This window comes from Pecten maximus, chromosome 16, assembly GCF_902652985.1.
Source record: "Pecten maximus chromosome 16, xPecMax1.1, whole genome shotgun sequence".
Taxonomy (NCBI): domain Eukaryota; kingdom Metazoa; phylum Mollusca; class Bivalvia; order Pectinida; family Pectinidae; genus Pecten; species Pecten maximus.
In genome coordinates, this window is record NC_047030.1 from 4,766,666 (window position 1) to 4,781,365 (window position 14,700).

Sequence of the window (14,700 nt, forward strand, 5' to 3'; positions counted from 1 at the left end):
GTTATCAAAAGTGCATTGCACCGAGAGCCAGATACAAAATGGTAAAAGTATTTGTAAAATAACTGCTTTTCCATTATTAGTTTAATATCAAGTGAGCGATGCTTGCCCCATATGCCTCTAACTAAATACTATTGCATGTCTCGGCTCAGGAATAAAACCCAACGCCTTCCCTACAGACGTGAATACAGTACGAGGAGGGTGATTTGGTACTCAAACGCTCACAGAGCGTTGATCCGCGCAGCACTCCGCTCAGAATTTGCGCGGGTTTGCAGCGTGCTTTGAGCGGGCTTCGAGCGGATTGGCATCAGGTTCGGGCGCGGGCTTAAGCGGGTTCGCAGCGGGCTTGAGCGGTTTTGTAGCGGGCTTGAGCGGACTTGTAGCGGGCCCGAGCGGACTTGTAGCGGGCCCGCTCGCCGGGCGGGCTTGTAGCGGGACCACTCGAGCGGACTTGTAGCGGACCCGCTCGAGCGGAATTGAATAGGACCCGCTCAATCAGTAATGGTTTGGTTTGGTTTGGTTTATTTTGTTTAACGTCCTATTAACAGCTAAGGTCATTTAAGGACGGCCTCCCGTGCGTGCGACATGCATGCGTGTGGCGAGTGCGTATGTGTGTTTTGGGAGGCTGTGGTATGTTCGTGTTAAGTCTCCTTGTGATAGGCCGGAACTTTTGCCGATTTATAGTGCTACCTCACTGAAGCATACTGCCGAAGACACCCAGCAGCACACCTCACCCGGTCACATTATACTGACAACGGGCTAACCAGTCGTCCCACTCCAAGTATACTGAGCGCTAAGCAAGAGTAGCAACTACCATTTTTAAAGACTCTGGTATGTCTCGGCAAGGGGACAGAACCCAAAGCCTTCCTCACAGGGGCGAACGCTCAACTAAAGGCCAAAAGTGAGGCATTGTCAAGGGAGACATTAGGAAGAAGAAAGTTGTTAAGAAAGAAGAGAAAAGATAAGATCCCAAATTTAGTCGCCTCTTACGATCATGCAATGGGGGCAGCAGGTACAATTCTTACGCCCTACCTGCAGGGCAGCAATCAGTAATGACTGTAGACTTTCAACAGCCTGGTGTCGATTAATTATACTTTAATTACCATGTATGTGTTTTCAGTTGTATCGTCCATCCCATTGAATAAGTATTTATTGGATGATGTACCTCAACTATGAGATACAAATTCATTTGTGTAATGTATTGCTCATGAACTCTTTGTTATAAGTTTGATAATATCTGCAATGATGTACAATATGACAATGTACTTGATGTCAGCCCATTTTTGATAAAAACTATTTATAGGGAAATATTGTAGTTATTAAAGTTTAAATAGACTATTTACATGCATGTGCAAGAACACTCACGAGTCATAAATCCAGTAATATTGGATATAGTCGTCATTTAGTGGTAGGTCCTGAGTAATTACATTGTAAATGTATCCTGTGACTGCTAACTGTTGACCGCCTTCTTTGGGAAAACGAAAATGTAATCATTCTGGTTAATGGTGGACAATGAACTAAGTGTCCGCAGTAGCTTTATTTCATTCTTACGGAATGGGGATGGGTCAAAATGCGGTTTTGTCATCATTTCTAGGGTACTAAGGACGGTCGGATCTTGGTCAGAATTTTTGTGCACCTCGAGTGGGATATGGGGAACACGGAAATGTGCTCAATATCCGGTAACCATTTTAATAGTGGACAATGAGCCACGTGTCCACGGTAGCATTATTACAATTCTGATTTAGCTGACCTTTGTAGGCCACATAAGGGGCTCGTTATTTTGATCTCGACTTATTTTTACGTAGACATTTGAAGTATTTAGCTAGCAACATGTCCGTTTGAAAAAATTATCTTTGAATTTCTGTAGTAAGTTTCATAAACTTTACAATTATTTGAACATTTCGTAGTTTAAAATCCACGGCCTAAAGATATTGTGTTTTTATTACTATCATTATGTATGTGTCCATCGGGGACATCTCTTGCATGGCTAATATCACGGACATACACTTACATGTATATTACCGGTAGATATCGAAATCAGTGCTAATAGTTTCCCAACTATAGGAGCTAATCATTTAATTACTTTATTACCAGAAAAAAATCGTCACAAGTGCATTGCTCTACTCGAGCTGACTTGGATTATATTTTTTGTAATCGTATGATGTTGATGAGATGTATACTCGTAAGACTAATAAAGATTTGAAAGAATTGTTACCATTTTAGCAGCCTGGTACAAAATTATTATGTGAGATATCGAACATTTTTGTAAAGGATAATCGATTGCCTTCCCGATCTCTTTTTGACAGCAAAGAAATACATGTAGTACGGTCTTTGATTGCAGGACAGAGCATTATAGTATATACATGTACGTATGTATGTATATCTTATGTTGTATATATACTATTAAATGGAAATTGTCAAATAAAATACAGTTTAAACTATATATAGACCACATAATGACTGTGTGTGTAGTCAAATATTCTTTCTTTATTGTGAGAAAAACAATACATTGGTGTCATCTGTCATGTGTATGTGATAAAAACGTCAACAAAAACACGTTTTAAACATATTTTAATCAATTATAACGACAACATGGGAATATTTCCTGTCCTTTTTATTTCGGAAGTAAAAAATAAATAAATACGTACTGACTATACGAAAGTCACCATTATTATCAAGACCTAACACCCAAACAATGTGAAGTATTTCGTCCTTCACCGAGCTATTGACCAGTCCATTTTATGTCCGATGAAGCCTGAGATTAGATTAACTGTAATTGTATTAGATACACAGTGTACGTACATGTAATTGAAATTTTCCATTGAAACTGGGAAGGTAACAAAGAGTTTCAGAAGATATGAACCTTGTCTTCAGAGAATGTAGGAGATGAGTATCATTATCTGTTTTCCTGTAAAAGCGCAATCATTGAATTTGCAAAGAAATTACATTCTAAATTATTACCGCTCAAATCCAAATAAACTAAACTAAAACGTCTGTTAAAAGGTCCTAATTATAAACGAAGTTCTAACTGGTTTGTCGTTTCTTCTTCTAAATCTCTTCTTTGATTACGTGTATGTAATATAATCCTATGAATATTATGTTTTTGTACCTGGATTGTTTATTCATATATATGTACGTTTGATACAATGTTAATGTTCCTCATGTAACACATTTCCATGTGTTATAGTATCCAAATAAAACTGTGTGTATGGAGACCACTTGGTTAAGGTTAAAATCGCGTCATTTACAAATCATGATTGGAGTTAATCAATGTGATATAGATAAATCCTCTATACACAGGACAAATACCGGTCGTGTACAGTGTAGTTACCGTTATAGAAATGTTGTCACCTGCTGTTAACATCTGCCAATCACAGATTTTGATTACAATAGCGAGTATACCTGTATCGCAGTGACCCCATCGGACCCATACGGCTTTTTTTTTTTTACCTGCGGGCGGAATGTTGTTACATAAGGATTTAGCCTATGCTCCATGTTTACAAGTCTACCTGTATCTCACCTCTTACATTTAGGTCTTTTAGAATAAGGCACCTGCCGTTTTCCTTTTGAGGCCGTAATAGTGGAAGTAAAACCCGTTAAATCCGTATCCGATGATAGTTGTATTAATCATTCTTAAATCATATATATATTTCAGATTTAAATTAGGTACGTAATTTGTATTGTTGAAAGTTATACATTGATAATATGTACGTATTGGTTTAATGGTTACAACATATCAAGATATACACATGCATTGAAATAAGAGCAATTACTTTCACTATATCTTTATATATACCTCCCTCCTCTCCCTCTCTCCCGCTCAAACCAATTTGTAAACATGTTAAAAATAATATTATATTAAAATATTATATTATGCCATCTTTCGGTATTTTTTTAATGTATACTTGTGTCGGGAAAGGTGGTTTTTGCCCAATCTCTTATATACATATAAGTTACAATAAAAATATGTTTAAATAAGATATCAGGGTAACTATTTATGTGAGGTTTCGTAAGAAAATAGAACACTCAATATCCATATTTTTAATTTCAACACATCTTATTGACGAGATGTTAAGTCAAAAGGATTGGACATCAGGCATAGCCTATATAGATCAATATCGTGATACACTTATTTATTGATCTTCATATTACTTTAATAAGGACGAATTTGGATATTTTACCCAAACGTGCATATACAATTTACATATACATGTATATACACACAATATTAATCATAATAACAACATTATCCGTAAGAAATCATGTTCATGTATTTGTTTCAACAAGCACATACAAATGTACATGTATAATGTATATATGAGACGTTATGGGTCCGGTTGTTCAAAACGAATGTGTTTTCATTTTATGAAAAATGTCAAGACTGGTTACCTATCAAACGGGTGATATACAGATTAATAAGTTTATAATACTGTACATTTTACCGTCTCCGCTTACATAAATGATATGGATGACCACAGTTCATTTCAAATATTTCATTCAGAGAATTTCATAAATATTATATATATATATAAGCCTACATGTATCAGTGTATACTGCCCATCGCCAGCCGTCAAAAAACTGTCTCGGTACCCTGTACATTGCGCGTGCATTGTGCATACTACGACGTTTACCAAGCATTGAATACATTTGTAGGTAACTCAGACAGGCATGGCTACATAAGGCTGGCGATCGTACAATTCGACCACATTTCAAATCCTGCCTATATCAAAGAAAATGTTTCACTGACAGAACCAATTGCCTTCTTTATTTTAATATATCATACATAACTACGATACTTTAAGTGGTATACCACTCACAAATGTTTATATAAGATAAATTATTGTTCGCGCACAGCGCTAGCGAGAGCTTAACTAGAGTACATGTACATGTGAAATATCACGTGACTTATTGCGAATCTACATCACCTTATACCAAAATAGATATAAACATATATATTGCACTCATATTTTGCTCAGTTGTCATCGTTGTAAGCTTCGCAACTTGTAGGTATGTACATACATGTATGTATGCAAAATAGATAAATGTTGGTGGTTTGATCCGTTAATCTTCCGTATGCTGCATAAACTGATGGTTTCATTTTCTATTATTCATGTAGTTAGTCTAATTGACATCCAAACTTAAATATTTCATCAACTACGTTTTCCCCCATGTTATTGATACCAGCGAATATCAGATCTGAGAACTACTTTTTATTTGAAAATGGTCACCTTTAGGTCGAAACAGGCCAAATTGCGTCATGTTCCTCTTTCATACGATCCAGCTAACATGTACATGTACTGTATGTATACCAAAAAGACAAAACAACTTAGAAATATATCAGAATACTCAATCTAATTAAAATCAGATGTACATTTGCATTTTGCACTACACTACTCCCCGTATGAACATTTTTAGATACAAGATGTTGTTTAAAAAATAACCTTGTGTTTAACCTTTTTCTATGATTATACTTTAAGATCCATAAAATGTATTTTTGTTAAACTAAACTTCATTACTCACGCTTCCAAATTACTCTTGATTTGATACTTACACAAGCAGAAAACAACTCAAGCAAGTGAATACGAAACACATTTTGTAAACGTTACATTACATTCTACGAACGTTTCTGATGAAATAAATATGAATTCCTTCTTATTCATCGTTATATTTAAAAAATAGATTGCAGGATTTCTTGTGTCCATGTTACGGGAGCGGGATGGCTGACTGAGCGGGTTTGCTGGCCCGCCGGAGCGGGATCGCTGGCTGAGCGGGTTTGCTGGCGCGCCGGAGCGGGATTGCTGGCTGAGCGGGCTTCCGGAGCTGAATCGCTGGCTGAGCGGCTTGCTGCCTTGTCAGAGCGGAATCGCTGCGTGAGCGGGATCGCGGCGACATCGCTTGCGCGGGATTACGGCGGAATTGCAGCGGGGTTTTAATCCCTGTGAGCGTTTGAGTACCAAATCACCCTCCTCGTACTGTATATGTTGTCTCATCTGATTGTTAAATATTTTGCCGATTATGACATACAATAGGCTGGTTATCTTTAAGGGAAATTAATTTGAACTTTACAGATAGTTGTTTAGTTCACCTGGCTTAGTGTGCCTTACGGAGACATCCGTTTTCAATTCAACTTCTCATTATCCAGGAGGCTCAGGTTCATAATTTTTGGCAAATAGGTTTTTGCGTTAGAGCCACATTAAGTTTGCAAATTAAATTATCTTGACTTGTATTCAGGGTAAAGTGTTTTTATTTGGTTAAAAATGTTTAACCGGCTTTTTCTGGTTACCTAAGAGGCCCAGACTCGATATTAGGTTGTAGCAAGCATGGATGACGAACTACAAGGTTTGTTCAAATGGATCACCTTCACTTTCCCTCGAGTTCTACAGGGCAGGGCGCAAGAATTGTACCTGCTGCCCCATTGCATGATTGTAGAAGGCGACTAAATTTGGGATCTCTTTTCTCTGAACAACTCTCTTCTTCCTATTATCTCCATTGACAATGCCTCACTTTTGGCCTTTAGTTGAGCGTTTGCCGTTGTGAGGAAGGCTTTTGATTCTGTCCCCTAACCGAGACATACTAGAGTCTCTTAAAGGTGTAGTTTGGTACAGTCACAATATCAGATCAAGATATCATTGATCAAATCCAGTTAATAAATGAGAGTAAACCTCCGTGACCTGATAATGTTTCTCCTAAAATAATAAAAAATCTTCTACCGTCAATAATTTTACCTCTCAAAATTCTATTTAACAAAACTGTTACTTCTGGTACAATTCCAACAGCCTGGAAGTCTGCTTATGTTAAAGCTCTATATAAAGGTAAAGGTGCCATTGATGATCCAAATAATTATAGACCAATTGCAATTACATCTATTTTAAGTAAAATATTAGAAAAAATAATCTTTAAATATGTCTTTAATTATGTAACTAAACATCATATTATCAGTGAGCACCAATCTGGATTTCAACCTAGAGACTCTACTGTCAATCAATTAATATCAATATATAATGTAATTATGGATAATATAGATAACGGTAAGGATATAAGATTAGTATTTTGTGATATCAGTAAAGCCTTTGACAGAGTCTGGCATCGGGGTCTTTTATATAAGTTAAAAAAAATATGGCATATCTGGGAATTTGTACAAATGGTTTGAAAGTTATCTTACGGATAGAAAACAAAGAGTTATCTTTGAAGGATCAAGAACAATTATCTATGACAGGAGTTTCTTTTCAAGCACTATGCAGGCATGGAATAATCTTGATCCTTCACTAACCAAGGCTGTAAGTCTAAGTTCCTTCAAAAACAATCTTAATCGAACTTCAGCAAATCCTAATAATGATACTATATCTACTAAATTTAAAAACTGTATACCTCGTAAATTAAATATTATCTTGTGTCAATTAAGAAATAATGCAAATGACTTGAACCATCATAAATTTATAGATCATCTTATCCCTGATTCAGGTTGTACCTGTGGCTCACCTAGTGAAAATAATGATCATTTCTTTTTCACTTGTCCTAATTTCTCTAATTCTAGGTATTTAATTAATGAAATTAATGACCGTATTGGTTATTCTAATTCAATCGTATTAACTTCAGGTGACAATACACTATCGGATGATATCAATGAATTTATCTTAACTACTGTACAACATTATATAAATAGTACAAAAATATTTTAGTAATTATGTTGAATAATTAAAAATGTATTAGTACAGTCTGATAGTATAAATAAGATTACAAGTTATACAAGTAGTATTCACTGAGGCTGAGTACACGAGTACACATCTTTAGATGTGTTGTGTGTGTGTGTGTGTGTGTGTGTGTGTGTGTGTGTGTGTTTGTAAATCCTGCCAACTGAATGCACACACACGCTTACGCACCAACAACTGAATGCACTTGAGCAAGTGAATGCCGATTTTCCGGCATTCACTTGACATTCTTTTTTTTCCGGTCTAAAATGATGTTTTTTATCATATATGTGAAAATTGTGACATGTTTCAGTTGGCAGGATTTTCGTGTAATGTGTGTTGCAGTTGTGTGAAAATTTTTGCATCGCGCGGTTTTTCAACACACACACGTCAACCAATGCGCATGCTCGTTTTCAACCGGAAGCACATACGGGAGGAAGGTGACTTTTCAGGCACAGAGTAAGTAACGATTTTATAAACACCAGTCGTTGTATATTGTATAAAATATTTGAGCTATGTTATCAAGTGAATATTCAGGATTACCCAGTTTGATTTTTATCGCATACATCATTAGAATCTCATAATATTATCTATTAAATTAGGTAAATCTAGATCCGCCATCTTTGTCTCGATCTCCTCTTGGCTATAGGCTACAGCCTACAGTACTAAGTGTAGCTGTACTCGGGGCCTACTTTTATATTTATACAAAGTATTTTTATGTGGGTCCTGTTGCCTAAATTAATTGACCTATCATATTGAAGATTGTGTCAGTATAATGAAATGTTGTGCGAGACAGGAATAGAAATTATTGAAAGATCGCAGGACTTGACCTGTTGACGGGAATAGATTCGGCGGATAGGCCTACCCGACTTTAAGAATATAATCTTATGACATTAATGATTACCATGTCATGTTAAAGGTGCGAGTCAAACACAGAACAAGCAAATGAAGAATGTAGATGCTTGCTCTCGCTAATAAGCGTTTCCAAATAATTATACGATATTGTTGAAAATGTTTGCCTTGCTATCCCTAATGTTCTTTTGTACTTGCGCGCTGAGCCAACTCACAACCAGTATAACCTAATGGCAAATAAAGCGAATAGTGTAGTTTGACTCATCATGAAGATCATCTGTTTTTTTAGACGAGTCAATGTTCAAAGTGTTGTTTAAATTGTTAGTTCAACCACAGGGGGCGGGCATGTCTAGTCTTATAATAGAAAATAGCCAGCAATATCTATATATCAAGACTTGATATATAAGTATTTCTGGCTATTTTTAATGTAAGACTAGACATGCTCCTTTGTCCAACCTTAAGATGACAGAACAAAATTTTGTACTGTTGACCCGCCATTTTGTAAGCAACGGTACGACGAACCACCCGAATCGAAACGCAATGGACCGAAAAGACCACATATGATGGTGTTTTTCTTTTGCATAGTTTAAATTAAGAAAACTAAGGTTATTATTTCCAAAAACTTGTTATATTTATTAAAAAAAATCATTATTTATAAATTATAAGGGGTAAAATATATAAAAATAAATGTTGTATATTTTCCTTTTTGCTCCATCGCGCAGTGATTAGGGTAATTACTAAATTAGGACGCCTGCGACCTACATAGTTAGCAATATGGCGTCGAGTCTAGTATGAAATTTTGACTAGCGTAAAGCGAGGGTTTATACGGACGGAATAAAACACCTAGATTGGACTAAATGGGTGTTCTGGGGTAAATAAATATCTCATGATCATTTATCCATATATGTAAGGTAGGTGTTATGTCAAACCCGATTTTATTGTATTTGCATCAAATATTTAGCGACACCAAACGGTGACAGATAATTCCACGTTTTCATGATATAGTAGTGCGTTCTGGCCCTACACCAGACATGGTGACAGGGCCAGAGAAAACTCGGGCTATATATATATATGTCTCGTCGGACAGCGCGACCGACAGCATGACTGCAGGTTTCTATCGGCGGTAAAATATTAGCATTTTCAATGTTACTAAGGGTAAAAAAATACATATTTGCTAGGCCTAATTAACATTTTATAGTATAGATAAAAAAAAACCACTTAGGCTGTGTACATCTTGGATTTTATCTCTGGTTGTACATGTTACTGTAAGTAGACCGATTTGTCCTTCAGTTGTTTTATTCAAAGTTTACAAGCAGCTTTTCTGATTACAAAGTATATCAATAATCTTCCACAAACATTAAAGAAATAAGGAAAGAACTATACTCAGCTATTGGAAAGTTGACAGCAGATAAATACATGTTTTCTTGAATATATATATAGAATAGGAATAACCAGATTAAGACATTTCATCTACAAATGTAGCTGTCTGACTGTAAAGTCCAATACCCGGTATTAAATTTCTTGTTATATGACCTCAGACCTTGACATTTCTCAGGGCCTTTGACCCTTTGATTTATTTTGAGGTATTAAAAGTTTATGTCCACAAACTTAGCAAAAAGTCTTGAGAGATTATGTAATAATTAATCTTTTTAAAATTGTAGCATGAAGAGATTGCGGACGCGTTGCCAGAGAATGGCTTCAAAGAAAAATGGATACTCCATGATTTCAGAAAGAAATTTATGCAGACAAAGGTAAAATAATTAGTTCTAATTAAAGGCACCTTTTATTAATTTATATACATTCAGTATGTACAAATACAATATCACCTGGTCTGGTCAGAAGGAACTAATTAAAAAGCAATAGATATCACTCATATTTGACTAGCATTCCTAGGTCATGGAGATTCAAAACGCTACAAATGTTTGGGTCGGGGCAAAAAGTGAGCAATTTTGTTTTATTGCTAAACAACTAATTCTCCGGAAATAAGCCCTTTATCATGCCTTAGATGCCTGTCTCCTCTTACATTTTTCAATTTACTTCTTTGAAAGTTGGTAGGCTTATAACCAGGATATGAAGTTGTGTGTCTAAAAAGAATTTTGATTTAACTTTTTTTTTTTGCAGAAGTTATTCTTTTTTATTTATTTTGAGTGTTCAAATCTTGTCACAGTCTTAAGATCTCCTACACATTGACTTTGTAGTTAAAGTGAGATTTATAGTATGCCAGCTAGCTATATAAAAGTCACTTTTTCTATATTAATTCAATAGAACACTATATGGCATTTTATAGGTATATATTGTTCCGTCCTATGGTACTCTTGTATCTTACTTGGATTGAATACTGAAATCTGAAAATAGTTTCTTACTTATAGGACCTTCTGTGTTCGATTGACAAGGGCATATTGGTTGTAGTGTAATTATAGCTCTATATTTTGTGTTCTGTCTGTGTGATGTGTTGTGATCATTCGTATGTATTAGAATCACTTCATTGATCATTTATTTCTTTAGCAATACATGTATATATATAACCAACTCAAATGGATATGTTTATTCAAATCAAGTATCTTTTTATTGAGCAATACTGTCGCTTTTACCTAACAATATGTACAAAACCATATATATATACAAAGTAAGAAAATTTATTATTCTTTATAGGGCGAGGTGTAAAAACAATCAATTAAAGGCGGCATGGCGACCTCCTTCTCCCTTACCATGAATCTATGATTTCAAAAGAAAAATGGGACAGAAGGGAATAGCAAAGAAGCTCTGGATTTAGTCGGGGTTTTTTTTGACTGAAGGAAACAGTTCTGGTGAGTATTTCATCACAACGTATCCAATAGCTTGTTAAATGCCCATCTGTTAAATGCATATCCCTGTAATTTGAAAAATGTTTCAAAAAGCAAAATATTTCCTTTGTAATTAATCCCTGTTATTAACATAATTTGGTGTATCTCAAGGGAAATCCCTGTTAAAATTAAATCCACCTTTTTTGTTTTCTTTAAATGGCATTGTAACTTGAATGTTTATGCAGAAATGAAAAGGACCTGACTTACAGTCTTAGAGTAATTACAGATTTGTATTTCAATTTTCATTGACCAAGCACATATACATCTCTGATTGTATATGCACATTTGTATTTATTTTACTTTTTTCTGAAGTGTGGATGCAACCGAAGAAAATGAATAATTGGGAGACTGGTAAACCTGGTGATGTATGGCAAACATTCCAAGCAAAACATGAAATGTGTTGATGGCCACCTATGTCACTTTACAACAAGGTGAGTGTAAATTATCGTAATATATGATATCAGTATTATTACAGTAAAATCTTGTTGTCTCAAATTCTGATAACTCGAAGACTTACACAAGTAATTTCAATTCTGACTGTAAACTGATACAAAATATACACGGTAACAGGACTGTAAACTAATATAAAATATACTTGGTATCCTTGAATGCTCTGGTTATATCTCAAATTTAAGTTTTTCATAACTTCGAGAAAAAGAGGTTCAGCTGAACTAAGAATCTGAATATTGTGCCATCACTGAAAGTTAATGTCTGCAGAACATGTTAGATATATATGCAGAGTTGATCGTAATTTTACAAGAAGTCAACTGATTCTTGGTGAAGGTTACTGGGTTAAAGGTCAAGGTCACTAGATTGTCACAAGACATGCCCTTGCTAGCTTGTCAGTGTTCTAGTTTGATTTGTCCAGTTGACTTCTTCAAAATTAGTGTAAGTAATTTAGACAAGTTTACTTACATAAAGTGAACCTATATTCATATAGGGAAAAGACATTGTTGAGTAAATATCTAATTACATAAAATCTGTATCTGAAAGCCAGTATGGTTTACTTAGAAGCCATCATGGATGTTTCAATCCGTCTATTACTGACCAATAAAGTAGCCTTTTGTCTGTCATCATGCGTCATCCCTTTGTATGTAGCCTAATATCAATCAGGTCTCGGAGGAGTTCAAAAATGGGAATTATTATACAGAACTCGTAGTTAATTCCCTTTGTAATTATATTATTATTAGACTTTAATTGTGAACATAATAACTTATAAAAATCAACCAAGTTTGATGAAACTTTGTATGAGGCTTTATATCATGGTTCATGTACAGACCATAAAAATTGCTTAAATTTCAAATCAGTGCTTGAAAAGTCCAGGTATTTTCATTAACTCTCAAAAGTCCTTGAAATGTTCTTGGATTTTCATATTTTGTCTTAGAGTTTACTAAGAGTGCTTAATTTTTCTGTGTGGTTACAGAATTAAGAAAAACCAAGGAAACATTTTCATATTGATTTCTAAATGTAGTTCAAAGATTTTATAGTAGCCAGACATCCAATACAAGCAAAGTCTTTTGAGTGCTTTACAGAATAAGAATGGTTAAGTTCTTCTTATTTTAAGTAACAAGACGTTAAAAAATACTGGATGACACTCCTAATTTGGGTGTCAGGTGACTGATATCTGTAATTCTTTGTTTTGATATTGATGTTCATCTTCTGAAAGGTGACGAGTTTTCGCATAAATGTTTTAAGAAGAATAGTCATATAATGAGTGTGCTGGATTGAAATTAGATCAGTGAGACCTATATGTACTTTGACACTGATATGAAATAATGATTTAGCAGGTTACCATCGCTTTGAGATTAATGATAATTCTAATCTCTCTCACAGGCTAAATATGGAGGGCAAGGCTACAGCGCAAGTCCTTTGTCAGAAGGTCATGGACAATTCAGGAAAAGGCTGTAGTACAACAGCAACTATAGGGAAAATCTTTTGCTGAAAATGTTACGAGGGAAGGCTAATTGTTAAGAGGTCCTCCGAAAAGAACCAGTGTTGCATGGCAGAACCTGGAAACAAACTAAGGACCTCATCTGGAACTGTAATATAAGAAGACAGCCAAGAAGAATTTGCTTGTATCAGATCAGGCTGTTAGTGAGACTATATGATATTGCTGCCTATTGATTGTGTGTATCCAATATGGTTGTCGGTTGACAGTATATCAGATGTGACTATCAGTTGACTGTGTGTATCAGATATGGTTGTCAGTTGACAATGTGTATCAGATATGGCTGTCAGTTGATAGTGTGTATCGGATATGGCTGTCAGTTTACAGTGTATATAAGATGTGGGTGTCAGTACAGTGTGTATCAGATATGGCTGTCAGCTGGCTATCAGATGTGGCTGTCAGTTGACAATGTGTATCAGATATGGCTGTCGGTTGATAGTGTGTATCGGATTTGGCTGTCAGTTGACAATGCGTATCAGATATGGCTGTCAGTTGACTGTGTGTATCGATTATGGCTGTCAGTTGACATTGTGTATCATATATGGCTGTCGGTTGATAGTGTGTATCGGATATGGCTGTAAGTTGACAATGCGTATCGGATATGGCTGTCAGTTGACAGTGTGTGTCAGATATAGCTGTCAGTAAGGTGTGTATAAGATATGGCTGTCATGATCAGTTGACAATGTGTATCAGATATGGCTTTCAGTAAAGTGTATATCAAGTATGGCTGTCAATAAAGTGTGTATAAGGTATGGCTGTCAGTTGACAATGTGTATTGCATATGGCTGTCAGTTTACAATGTGTAACAGATACTGTGTTAGTATAAGATGTAGGTGTCAGTTGACAGTGTGTATTAGATATGGCTGTCAGTTGATAGTGTGTATCAGATATGGCTGTCAGTAGTGTGTATACGATATGACTGTCAGTTGCATTGTGTATCCGATGTGACAGTGACAGTGTGTATCAGATACTGAATCAGTAAAGTGTCTATCAGATATTGCTGTCAGTTGGAAGTGTGTATAAATATGGCTGTCAGTAAAGTGTGTATCAGATATGGCTGTCAGTTGACTATATCACATGTGCCTGTCAGTTGACAGCGGTATCAGATACTGTGTCAATAAAGTGTGTATCAGATATGACTGTCAGTTGCCTATATCAGATATGGCTGTCAGTTGACAGTGTGTATCAGATACTATGTCAGTAAAGAGTGTATAAGATATGGCTCTCAGTACAGTGTGTATAAGGTATGGCTGTCAGTTGACTATATCACAAGTGGCTGTCAGTTAACAGTGTGTATAAGATATATATATATATATATATGGATGTCAGTTGACTATCAGATGTGGCTGTCAGTTGACAGTGTATCAGATGT

The 14,700-nt window shown here is 35.6% G+C and overlaps 1 protein-coding gene across 3 annotated transcripts in view; it reads left to right on the forward strand.

The window, feature by feature from the left end:
• LOC117314853 (sodium- and chloride-dependent GABA transporter 1-like) overlaps positions 1–14,700 on the forward strand; it is a 54,672-nt gene that overhangs the window by 4,075 nt on the left and 35,897 nt on the right. The gene's annotated exons all lie outside the window — the stretch shown is intronic.